Raw genomic sequence first — 11,244 nt, forward strand, 5'->3', positions numbered from 1 at the left:
GATAAACACTGTTGGGGCTGGGGGTCGATAAATGGCTGGAGTTTTAAAAAGCAGTGTTTAGGGGCTAAAAAAAAAGAAGCAACGGATGCAGTTGAGATGGCTCCAGCTCAGGCCAACCCTGTGTGTGCCACAGAGTTTTCAATGGCTGATTTTCACAGGTAGATCACCAGAAGTCTGGGTGGATCCGAACGGCCAAACTTTCAGTTAGGAGCCAAGCACTTCAACCATTTGCACCACCCAGGGACTCCTACTGTAGAAAAGAGACAAGGAAATTAAAGGACCAAGTAAACAACACCACCACCCAACCCATAGCTGTCGAGTCAATTCCAACTCATAGCGCGACCCTGTAGGACAGAGGCGAGCTGCCCCATAGGGTTTCCAAGACTGTAATCTTTATGGAAGCAGACTGCCACATCTTTCTACCGCAGAGCAGCACGTGGGTTTCAAGCCCCAATCTGTTCACAGCCAAGTACTTTAACCACTGCACCACCAGGGCTTCTGAAAAGGCCAAGGACACTATAGAAAATATCACTTCTCCTGGAATCCATCCCCAAGTGCCATATTCTCAGCTGATGCTTTCTGACCTTTTAGAATCATTTTCTCAGAAAATTACAGTTTTTCCTTTAGATGTCTAGTTTGTCAAGGATTGCTCCACACTTGAGTATTTTTTATTTTAAATGACATAAGCTCTAGTCCTATTTTTTTTAATTGGAATAACTCTCCAAATTTATAATAGACAGCTGAGAAAGATGATATATTAATATAAAATAATATAATTTAAAGCAGTCTCCGAGAAACACACCTAGCCCATACATTTGAAGCACTTTCACATTTGATATTTTTGTTCACAACTGAAGAGACTATTGAGCCAGAGTTCAACCTGAATTTCGTTTGCATGTTTTTCACTGTGGTTTCTGTTTTTAAGTCTATTCCTGATGCTAATTTTTTAAGTTGTTGTTGGGTGCCATTGGGTGAGTTCCAACTTGTAGCAACCCCTTGTGACAGAGCAGAGCTGCCCCATAGCGTTTTCTAGGCTGTGATCTTTATGAGAGCAGATTGCCAGGTCTTTCTCCTCTTGAGCCTCTGGGTGGGTTTGAACTGCCAGCCTTTCTGTTAGAAGCTGAGCACTTAACCATTGTGACACCAGGGCTCCTAATTTTTCAAGCTGGAGCTTCTTTGCGTCTTTTCTGATCAGGAAGTACTAATTTTCTCAGAGATATTTTGATAGGTACAAGCACGTGTGTGAGTGTGTTTTCAGTGCTGAGAAGCAGTGCTGAGGTCAGAGAACTCCCACTAGGCCAAATCAAACCAAACCCGTTGCCATGAGTTGATTCCGACTCATAATGAGCCCATAGGACAGGGTAGAACTGCCCCATAGGATTTCCAAGGCTGTAATATTTACGGAAGCAGACTGTTGTGTTTTTCTCCTGCTGAGCACTTGGTGGGTTCGAACTGCTGACCTTTCAGATAGCAGCCGAGCTCTTAACCCCTGCGCCGCCTGGGTTCCTTCCCACCAGGCAGAGTCACTTCCTGACAGACTCACGGCCTCCATCTTACCTTGGCTGAACCTCTCTTCTCCGCCTGTTGCTGGGAGTTCTCTCCACACAAAATTATAACTAGAAAGGCCTCCATGCTAACTCCTGGCCAGCAGGCCTATGGGGGTGCCGCCAGAAAACTGCCAGGTCAAGGGGTAGTAGTACCTTTACTTCATCTCTGCCTTCTCCATTCTTTTTTTCCACACAGTCAGCAGATCAGCTGGTTTCTTGTGCCCTGATAGCATCTTTCCGTCAAGAGGCCTTGGATGGCAGAAGTCAGCCATCCCTCAAGAGAAGGGAGTCTCAGATGGGACCTTTTGCCTCCTCAGGGTCAGCCTGTTTCCATTCTTTTTTCCACACAGTCAGCAGATCAGCTGGTTTCTTGTGCCCCGATAGCATCTTTCTGTCAAGAGGCCTTGGATGGCAGAAGTCAGCCACCCCTCAAGAGAAGGGAGTCTCAGATGGGACCTCTTGCCTCCTCAGGGTCAGCCTGTTTCCATTTTGTCTTAGTTATCTAGTGCTAGTATAACAGAAATACCACAAGTGGGTGATTTTAACAGGTGGAGATTTATTTTCTCACAGTTTAGGAAGCTAGAGGTTCAAATTCAGTACGCCAGCTCAAGGGGAAGCCTTTCTCTCTCTGTCGACTCTGGGGGAACGTCCTTGTCTTTCTTCAGCTTCTGTTCCTTGGTTCCTTGGCAATTTTCATGCGGCGTTTTTCTCTCCCCATCTGTGCTTGCTTCTCTGTGCCTAATCTGCTGTTTTTATATCTCAAAGGTGATTGGCTTAAAACACACCCTACACTGATATGGCCTCTTTACATCACAAAGAAAACCCATTTCCAAATGGGATTATAATCACAGGTACAAAAACCCAAAAAAACCCAAACATGTTGCCATCTAGTTGATTCCGACTCATAGCGACCCACATATACAGGGGTTAGGATTTATAACACACGTGTATAGGGGACACAATTCAAACCATGATACGTTTCCTCTCTCAGGGCTTTCTCTGTGCTCTCCCCAACGTGTACATTACTGTCTTAGTCATCTAGCGCGGCTGCAACAGAAATACCGCAAGTGGATGGCTTCAACAAACAGAGGTGTATTTTCTTACAGCCTTGTTGTTGTTGTTGTTAGGTGCCATTGAGTCAGTTCTGACTCATAGCCACCCTATGTACCACAGAACTAAACATTGCCCGGTCCTGCACCATCCGTATAATAGTTGTTATGCTTGAGCCCACTGTTGCAGCCACTGTGTCAATTCATCTCATTGAGGGTCTTCCTCTTTTCTGCTGATCCTGTACTTTACCAAGCATGATGTCCTTCTCCAGGGACTGATCCCTCCTGACAACGTGTCCGAAGTATGTAAGACGCAGTCTTGCCTTTCTTGCTTCTAAGGAGCATTCTGGTTATACTTCTTCTAAGACAGATTTGTCTCTTCTTTTGGCAGTCCATGGTATATTCAATATTCTTCGCCAACACCACAGTTCAAAGGCATCAATTCTTCTTTGGTCTTCCTTAGTCATTGTTCAGCTTTCACATGCATGTGATGCGATTGAAAATACCATGGCTTGAGTCAGGTGCACCTTAGGATTCAAGGCGACACCTTTGCTTTCAACACTTTAAAGAGGTCCTTTGCAGCAGATTTGCCCAATGCAATGTGTTGTTTGATTTCTTGACTGCTGCTTTCATGGCTGTTGATTGTGGATCCAAGTAAAATGAAATCCTTGACAACTTCAGTCTTTTCTCCATTTATCATGATGTTGCTCATTGGCCCAGTTGTGAGGATTTTTGTTTTCTTTATGTTGAGGTGCAATCCATACTGAAGGCTGTGGTCTTTGATCTTCCTCAGTAAGTGCTTCAAGTCCTCTTCACTTTCAGCAAGCAAGGTTGTGTCATCTGCATAACGCAGGTTGTTAAAGAGTCTTCCTCCAATCCTGATGCCCCGTTCTTCTTCATACAGTCCAGCTTATCGGATTATTTCCTCAACATACAGATTGAATAGGTATCGTGAAAGGATACAACCATGATACACACCTTTCCTGACTTTAAACCAATCAGTATCCCCTTGTTTCGTCCGAACAACTGCCTCTTGATCTATGTACAGGTCCCTCATAAGCACAACTAAGTGTTCTGGAATTCCCATTCTTCGCAACATTATCCATAATTTGTTATGATCCACACAGTCGAATGCCTTTGCATAGTCAATAAAACACAGGTAAACATCCTTCTGGTATTCTCTGCTTTCAGCCAGAATCCATCTGACATCAGCAATGATATCCCTGGTTCCACATCCTCTTCTGAATCTGGCTTGAATTTCTGACAGTTCCCGGTCAATATACTGCTGCAGCTGATTTTGAATGCTCTTCAGCAAAATTTTGCTTTTGTGTGATATTAATGATATTGTTCTCTACTTTCTGCATTCAGTGGGATCACCTTTCTTGGGAATAGGCATAAATGTGGATCTCTTCCAGTCAGTTGGCCAGGTAGCTGTCTTCCATATTTCTTGGCGTAGACGAGTGAGCACCTCCAGTGCTGCATCCGTTTGTTGAAACATGTCAACTGATATTCCATCAATTCCTGGAGCTTTGTTTTTTGCCACTGCCGTCGGTGCAGCTTGGACTTTTCTTCAGTACCATCGGTTCCTCATCACATGTTACCTCTGGAAATGGTTGAGCATTGACTAATTCCTCACAGTCTAGGAGGCTAGAAGCACAAATTCAGGGTGTCAGCTCCAGGGCAAGGCGTTCAGCTCTGGAGGAAGGTCCTTGTCATGAATCTTCCCCTGGTCTAGGAGCTTCTCAAATGCAAGGACCTCGGGTGAAAAGTATGCACTCTGCTCCCGGTGTTGCTTTCTTGATGGTATGAGGTTCTCCACTGTCTGCTTGCTTCCCTTTCCTTTTAACTCTTGTGAGATAAAAGGTGGTACAGGCCACACTCCAGGGAAGCTCCCTTTAAGTTGGATCTGGGATGTGACCTGAGTAAGGGTGTTACATCCCACCCTAATCATCTTTAACATAACCTAATCTTGCCTCATTAACTACCAGCAGAGATTAGGATTTACAACACATAAGAAAATTACATCAATCACAAAATGGAGGACTACCACATAATACTGGGAATCGTGGCCTAAGTCAATACGTATTTTGGGGAGACACAATTTAATCCATGACAATTACCCATGCTTGAATCTCGGGCCGTGGGGAAAGGATGCCCTTTTTTGTCAACTTCCTTTTTTTAAATATATATTTAAAAAGGAAACATCACTTCTATTGACGGTTAAGGGCCACATAACAAAAATACGGAACGCTTCACAAATTTGTGTGCCATCCTTGGGCAGGGCCATGCTAATCTCTCTGTATCATTCAATTTCAGTATACGTGCTGCGAAGGCAGCACTTGGTCAACTTCTGATCTCTCTAGAGCCAAGGAGAGATTTCTTGCTGCGTCACAGATATGTGGGGGTCTGCTGCACCATGTCATGGCATGCCGCCATGTGCTAGCTGCCCCACCCTTCATTTTGGCCCTTGCAGTCCCTTCTGGAAGGAGCCCTGGTAGCACTATGGTTAAGAGCTTGGCTGCTAACCGAAAGGTTGGTGGTTCGAACCCACCCAGCAGCTCTGTCGGAGAAAGACCTAATGATCTGCTTCCATAAAGATTATAGCCTACAAAACCTTATGCGGCAGTTCCACTCTGTCAAGTGGGGTCACTGTGACTTGGAATCCACTCAACGGCACCCAACAACAACGACTCCCTCCTGGGTTTGGATCTTTGGCCTCATCTGGTACTGCAATCCCCCTACAGCAGTAACGTTCTGTCCTGACTTTTGCCCAGTGGCCGGTGCCCTCTGTCCTCTGGGGCTGGTGCCAGCGACTCTTCTTTAGAGCTGGGCATCGTCTGCCACAGCACCTTTGCAGCCTGGTCAGAGACAGATCATCTCTACTGTCTGCCTGAGCTCCAGGTCTTAGCCTCAGCCTGGGGTCCCTGTCCCTGTGCTCTACCCACTGAGAAGACCCTTTTCCTTTGTTCTTTAACTCCTAAGGCTATTTGCCAAAACTTTCCTAAGAATCCCCCACCCATCTGTCTGTCTGTCGTACTGTGGTGTCTTGTGTTGTTGCTGTGATGCTGGAAGCTATCCCACTAGTATTTCAAATACCAGCAGGGTAACTAGTTGGTGGTTTGAACCTACCAGAGGCACCTCAAAAGACAGGCCTGGTGATCTGCTTCCAAAAATTCACAGCCTTGAAAACCCTATGGAGCAGTTTTACTCTGCACACGTGGGGTCGCCATGGGGTCGCCATGAGTCAGAATCAACTTGACAGGAACTTACAACGACAAAAACCCTTGGTGAACAGGTTTCAGTGGAGCTTCCAGACTAAGAGGAAGAAGAAAGGCCTGGTGATCTACTTATGAAAATTAGCCAGTGAAAACCCCGTGGATCACAACGAACGTTGTCCGATATAGGGCTGGAAGATGAGCCCCCTAGGTCGGAAGGCGCTCAAAACACACAGTGGCCGAAACGATGGACTGAGCATACCAACGATCACGAAGATGGTGCCAGACTGGGCAACATTTCATTCTGTTATCCATGGAGTCTCCGTGAGTTGGAGCCGAATAGACGGCAACTAACAACAGCACCCCTAAGAATGTAACCTTCCTCCTGTCCTGCTGTGTCTCCGGTACCATCCTTTGAAGCTGGTGAGCTTCCTTGACTTGACCTCGTGTGTGGGACTGGGCTTTCTCCCCACTGCCTGCCGTGTGGTGTTGTTTACAAGCCATTATCTTTTGTACCCAGTGCTGGAGCAACGTGAGCCCCTGCCCTTCAGTATGGATATCACAGGTAAGAACACATCGACGCAGCCTGAGATGCTCCTGGCTCTACAAGCCCCCTTCTGGTTTTCTGCAGTAACAATATTCTGGAGTGTTCCTGGGGCAGCAAACACCTGGTGTCTATGTGCCTCCTCCTCCCAGGGTCGCATTCAGAGTTGTATTCAGGATGTCCTGATGCCATTGAGTCCTTTCCTCCCCACTCTTCATTAGAACGTGTTCTGTCTCTATGTTGTGAGAGAGATAACATAGCAGTGCACTGAATAATATAGCCCGATAGTCATGGTTGTCCTCGGCAACAAAGCTGCATTGGAATGTGACCTTTGGTAAGTAGCGTGAGTCTCAGTTGTGTGGATGTGGGCTGAGAAGTCATTGAACCTGGGGCGATGGCTGGGTGGGGGTCCTGCCCTTTGTAGAGTCCTCACTGGATTCCCTCTCCTAGCAGATCTGAATATCTGGGTTGAAACTGATCTCTGTTTATCAAGAAAGAACCTGAAATAGATGCTCCGAGAAGTTACAACCACAAAAGGAGATGAAAAGGAAGTGAAACTAGCTTCTACCCATTGCGTTAGAGTTGATTCCGACTCATAGCAACCTTGTAGGACAGAATAGAACTGCCCCATCAGGTTCCCAAGGCTGGAACGTTTATGGGAGCAGATCGCTACGTCTTTCTCCCATGGAGGGGATGGTAGGTTTGAACCGCTGACCTTTCGTTTAGTAGTTGATTGCTTTAACCATTGAGCCACCAGGGTTCCCTGAAACTCGCTGTTAGGGGGTACTTACCAAGTGCCAAATTGAGGTTCTTAGATGCATTTTCTTGTGTGATCATTTGCCTCTCCCAATAACCATGTGGGGTAGAATATGCATTGTCCATTTTACAGATGAGAAACCCAAGGCTCAGGGAGAAGTTAAGGAATTGGTCCAAGTGTCTGAATCCTGGCTCCACACTTGCAGGCTCTGCCCAGTAATGGCAACCACTGAGTTGACTCATGGCAGTCCCATGTGTATCAGACGAGAGCTGTGCTCCATAGGGTTTTCAATGGCCAATGTTTTGGAAGTAGATTGCCAGGCCTTTCTTCTGAGGTGTTTCTGGGTAGACTCGAACCTCCAACCTCTCAGTTAGCAGCCAAGCACATTAGCCAGTTGTACCACCCAGAGATTCCAGTAAGTGGTACCACCGGGATTAGAGTCAAGTGCATCAGACTGTAGTACCCATGGCATGCATACTATGGTGTAAGCCCAGACATTTTCATGGACATGACATCTATCCTCACCTCTCCTACAAGCTCCAAAGTTTTAAACATTGTGGTGGTTTTCTGAAGGTGCCCGGTCCAAGCCTAGTTGCCATGAAGACTCAGAGCATATTTGGGCCTAGCATTTTCCTTGCTGACACTGTAACCTGCATGCAATCAGGGAAAAAAGAATCTAGGAGCAGAACCTTTGTAAAAATAGAATTTTATTATAAACAGGGACCTTTAACCCTAAGTGTGGCCACAGAGGGGGTGGGGGGGAGGGTTAAAAATGAGAAAGTGGACACAGACATGGCGGACTTGGGGAAAGCGGGTGTGACTTCTCAAACAGCACAAGCCAAAGGCTGACAGCTGTCTACTGCCAGCACTGAGAAGGAAAGGGCCACAGAGACCATTTGTTTAAAGTACTGGTCATTATGGCAGCCACACAGGCGAGTCTCACTCCCACAGAGCCTGGGCTCCTTGGTTCTGGGCTGTCAGGCCAGAAATGACAGGATTCTGAGCAGGAGAAATTCAAGGTTTTCATTCTGTAGGTCCCTGCCTTGAGGACTCAACTTGGACTGCTTTCGGGCAGAGTGACCATAAGTCACTGGGAGAATAATGGTGTCACTCATTAAACTGGAAGCACAGGTGGTGCATTGGTTAAGCGCTCTGCTAACCGAAAGTTCAGCTGTTTGAACCCACCAGCTGCTCCTCGGGAGAGAGATGTGGCAATCTGCTTCCATAAAGATAACAGCCTTGGAAACCCTGTGGGGCAGTTCTACTCTGTCTTATAGGGTGGCTGTGAGTTGGTTTGGTCACTAAACCAAGTGACTATGAAGGAGAAGCAGGCTCTGGGGAAGATCTTGAGCTCTGTTAGGGCGTGTGGAATTTGAGGTGGCTTTGGCACACACCTCTTTCATACTTAAATGATCAAATTCATTGCCGTCAAGTCGATGCCTACGCATAGCGACCCTCTAGACGGAGTAGAATAGCCCCACAGGGTTTCAAGGCTGTGATCTTTACAGCAGCAGACTGCCACATCTTTCTCCCTTGGAGCAGCTGGTGGGTTCGAACTGCCGAACTTTTGGTTAGCAGTCAAGCGCTAAACCACTGGGCCACTCTAAATGATAGAGCGTCTGAAAGTGCACTGCACAGAATCTATTATTAAGTGTTTGTTTCTGGAATTTTCTATTTGAGTCATCATAGGACATGGTTGATACCCAGAAAGCCATAGCTGAGATTCAGTGCTGAAAACATTTTCTGCCTGTAGCAGATGCACGCTGACAACTGGGATAGATTGGCTGTGGCAAGAAGGCTGTTTTTCTCCATTCTTTACTAGCGATTTTTTTTCTTTATTTGACTTCAGAATTGGACAGAAAAAGCACCTCAACCAACTTTGAGTATTTGAAAAAAAAAAAAAATGCCAAATGACTCCACAGGGAGATTTATAATTCAGTCCACTACTGACATTAAGCCTGGAAGCAAACAAAGTCAGTACTTTATTGCTAAGGGGATTAATTAGTTAGTATTTATAAAGGGCTTTGAAGATGAAAAATACTCTATAAAGTATTATTAAGGTCACCTGGGGCTCCGTTTTCTTTCTATTATGTAGGAAGATGTATTCTTTAGACTAGTTATGGATTCTAATAGAGAAAATAAAAGGGGAAAAAGAAAGAGAATTCACAAAAGAATGAGACCCACTGATTTTTGCTTCTTTTAAAGGAATTTCTCTAACTGTAGAAAACTTTCTTGACATCTCGACCAGAAAATGAACACATGGTTACAATTCTTTCTATTCTGTGGGCTGGCATCGGGTCCTCCTGCCTCCTTCTTCAGTCTTGCTTTCTGTGGGCAAGTGAGTGAGTGTTTGAAAGCTCAGGCTTGAAAAAGGAGAGGTAGCTATGGTCTCCTGCTGAATGGCAGACTGCCCATGCAGGAAATTCAAATGGCCCAGACTTAAGGGAATTGCAAGGAGTCCAGGTGATGCAGTGTAAAAAAGCTGGGCTGCTAATTGAAAGGTCAGCAGTTCGAACCCACCAGCCACTCCATGGGAGAAAAGACCAGGCTATTAGCTCCTGTAAAGACTTACAGCCTAGGAAACCCTATAGAGCAGTTCTACTCTGTCACGTGGAATCAACTCAACAGCACACAACAAGGGAATTTCAAATATCATAAGGGTCTCCCATGGTGGACAGGTTCCAGGAACACTTCCAGACTAAGACAGACTAGGAAGAAAGTCCTGGCAATCTACTTCCAAAAATCAATCAGTGCCAACTCTATGGATCACAGCAGAGTATTGCTTAATATGGTGCTGGAAGATGAGTCCCCTAGGCTAGAAGGCACTCACAGTACACAGTGGTATGGATCATAGCAGAGTATTGCCTAATATAGTGCTGGAAGATGAGTCCCCTAGGCTAGAAGGCACTCACAGTACACAGTGGTATGGATCACAGCAGAGTATTGCCTAATATGGTGCTGGAAGATGAGTCCCCTAGGCTAGAAGGCACTCACAGTACACAGTGGCCTCAACAATGAACTCAAAATTAGCAACAATGGTGAAGATGGCACAGGATTGGGCAACATTTTGTTCCGTTGTACATAAGGTCGCTATGAGTTGCAGCCACCTCAAATGCAACTAACAACAAGGGGGTTTTGCCCACTGAAGACAAAAGTCTGGTTGGTGTGCAAATAATGCCTTGGCGGGTGCCTAGCAGGGGTGGTCTCCCTCACTGTCACCCATAAGCACTGCGGGTCTAGGGACAGCACAGCCAAGTGTGACCTAGATAATTCCCAAGGGCACTGGAACAAGAATAATTTCTTATTAACGTAGTATCCAAGGCAGATAATCTAGAGGGCGACAGACTTTCATGGGGAGCCTCTTGCTACACCAAATATCAGTTAAAAGGCTAAAACATTGAGCCAACGGGCTTGGGTACCTGAGATGCCACTGACTGGGTGAAGGTAGAACCCCGGAAGATTCTCAGGCTACGCTTTAGCAGCAGGTGCGGGCTGCCTTCAATCCTGGAGGTGGAGGCTGAAGAAGGGCCCAGCCACGCCATAAGTAACTTTGACCACTGGAACCTCTTTGGCCCCTATGTTGTTGTTAGACACCATGAAGTCAATTCCTACTCACAGTGACCCCATGTAACAGAGTAGAGCTCCTCCATAGGGTTTCCTAAGCTGTCATCTTTATAGGAACAGATTGCCAGGTCTTTCTCCCTTGGAACTGCTCAGTGCATTCAAATGGCAATTACAGCCAAGAAAACCTTACGGGGCAGTTCTACTCTGTCATATGCGGTCACTGTGAGTGGGAATTGACTCGACGGCAAACAACAACAACAACATACATATATACATACACATATCTATATATATTTCCATTTAACATTTTACCCAAGATGGAACAGGAACTGAACATAACTTTCATTTTTTCTTTCTTGCCAAATCCAACATCTTGAGAAGATCCTAAGGAACAATTGCCCAAGGTCAAGTATAGTCAGGAAAAAAAAAAAAAGTCCATAAATTGGATAATTAACTCTTAAATAGTCAAGTTGAGGAGCCCAGGTGGCTCAATGGTTAAGTGCTTGGCTGCTAACCAAAAGGTCAGTGGTTTGAACCCACCAGCTGCTCAGTGGGAGAAAAGACCAGG

The 11,244-nt window shown here is 45.8% G+C and overlaps 1 non-coding gene across 1 annotated transcript; it reads right to left on the reverse strand.

Moving 5' to 3' along the window:
* Window positions 1-4,832: 4,832 nt before the first annotated feature.
* Window positions 4,833-4,935, reverse strand: LOC126066629 (U6 spliceosomal RNA). The gene has a single exon (XR_007515209.1). It is a non-coding gene; the product is annotated as a U6 spliceosomal RNA (small nuclear RNA).
* Window positions 4,936-11,244: the final 6,309 nt, after the last annotated feature.

The sequence above is a fragment of the Elephas maximus genome, chromosome 23 (genome assembly GCF_024166365.1).
Source record: "Elephas maximus indicus isolate mEleMax1 chromosome 23, mEleMax1 primary haplotype, whole genome shotgun sequence".
NCBI lineage: Eukaryota > Metazoa > Chordata > Mammalia > Proboscidea > Elephantidae > Elephas > Elephas maximus.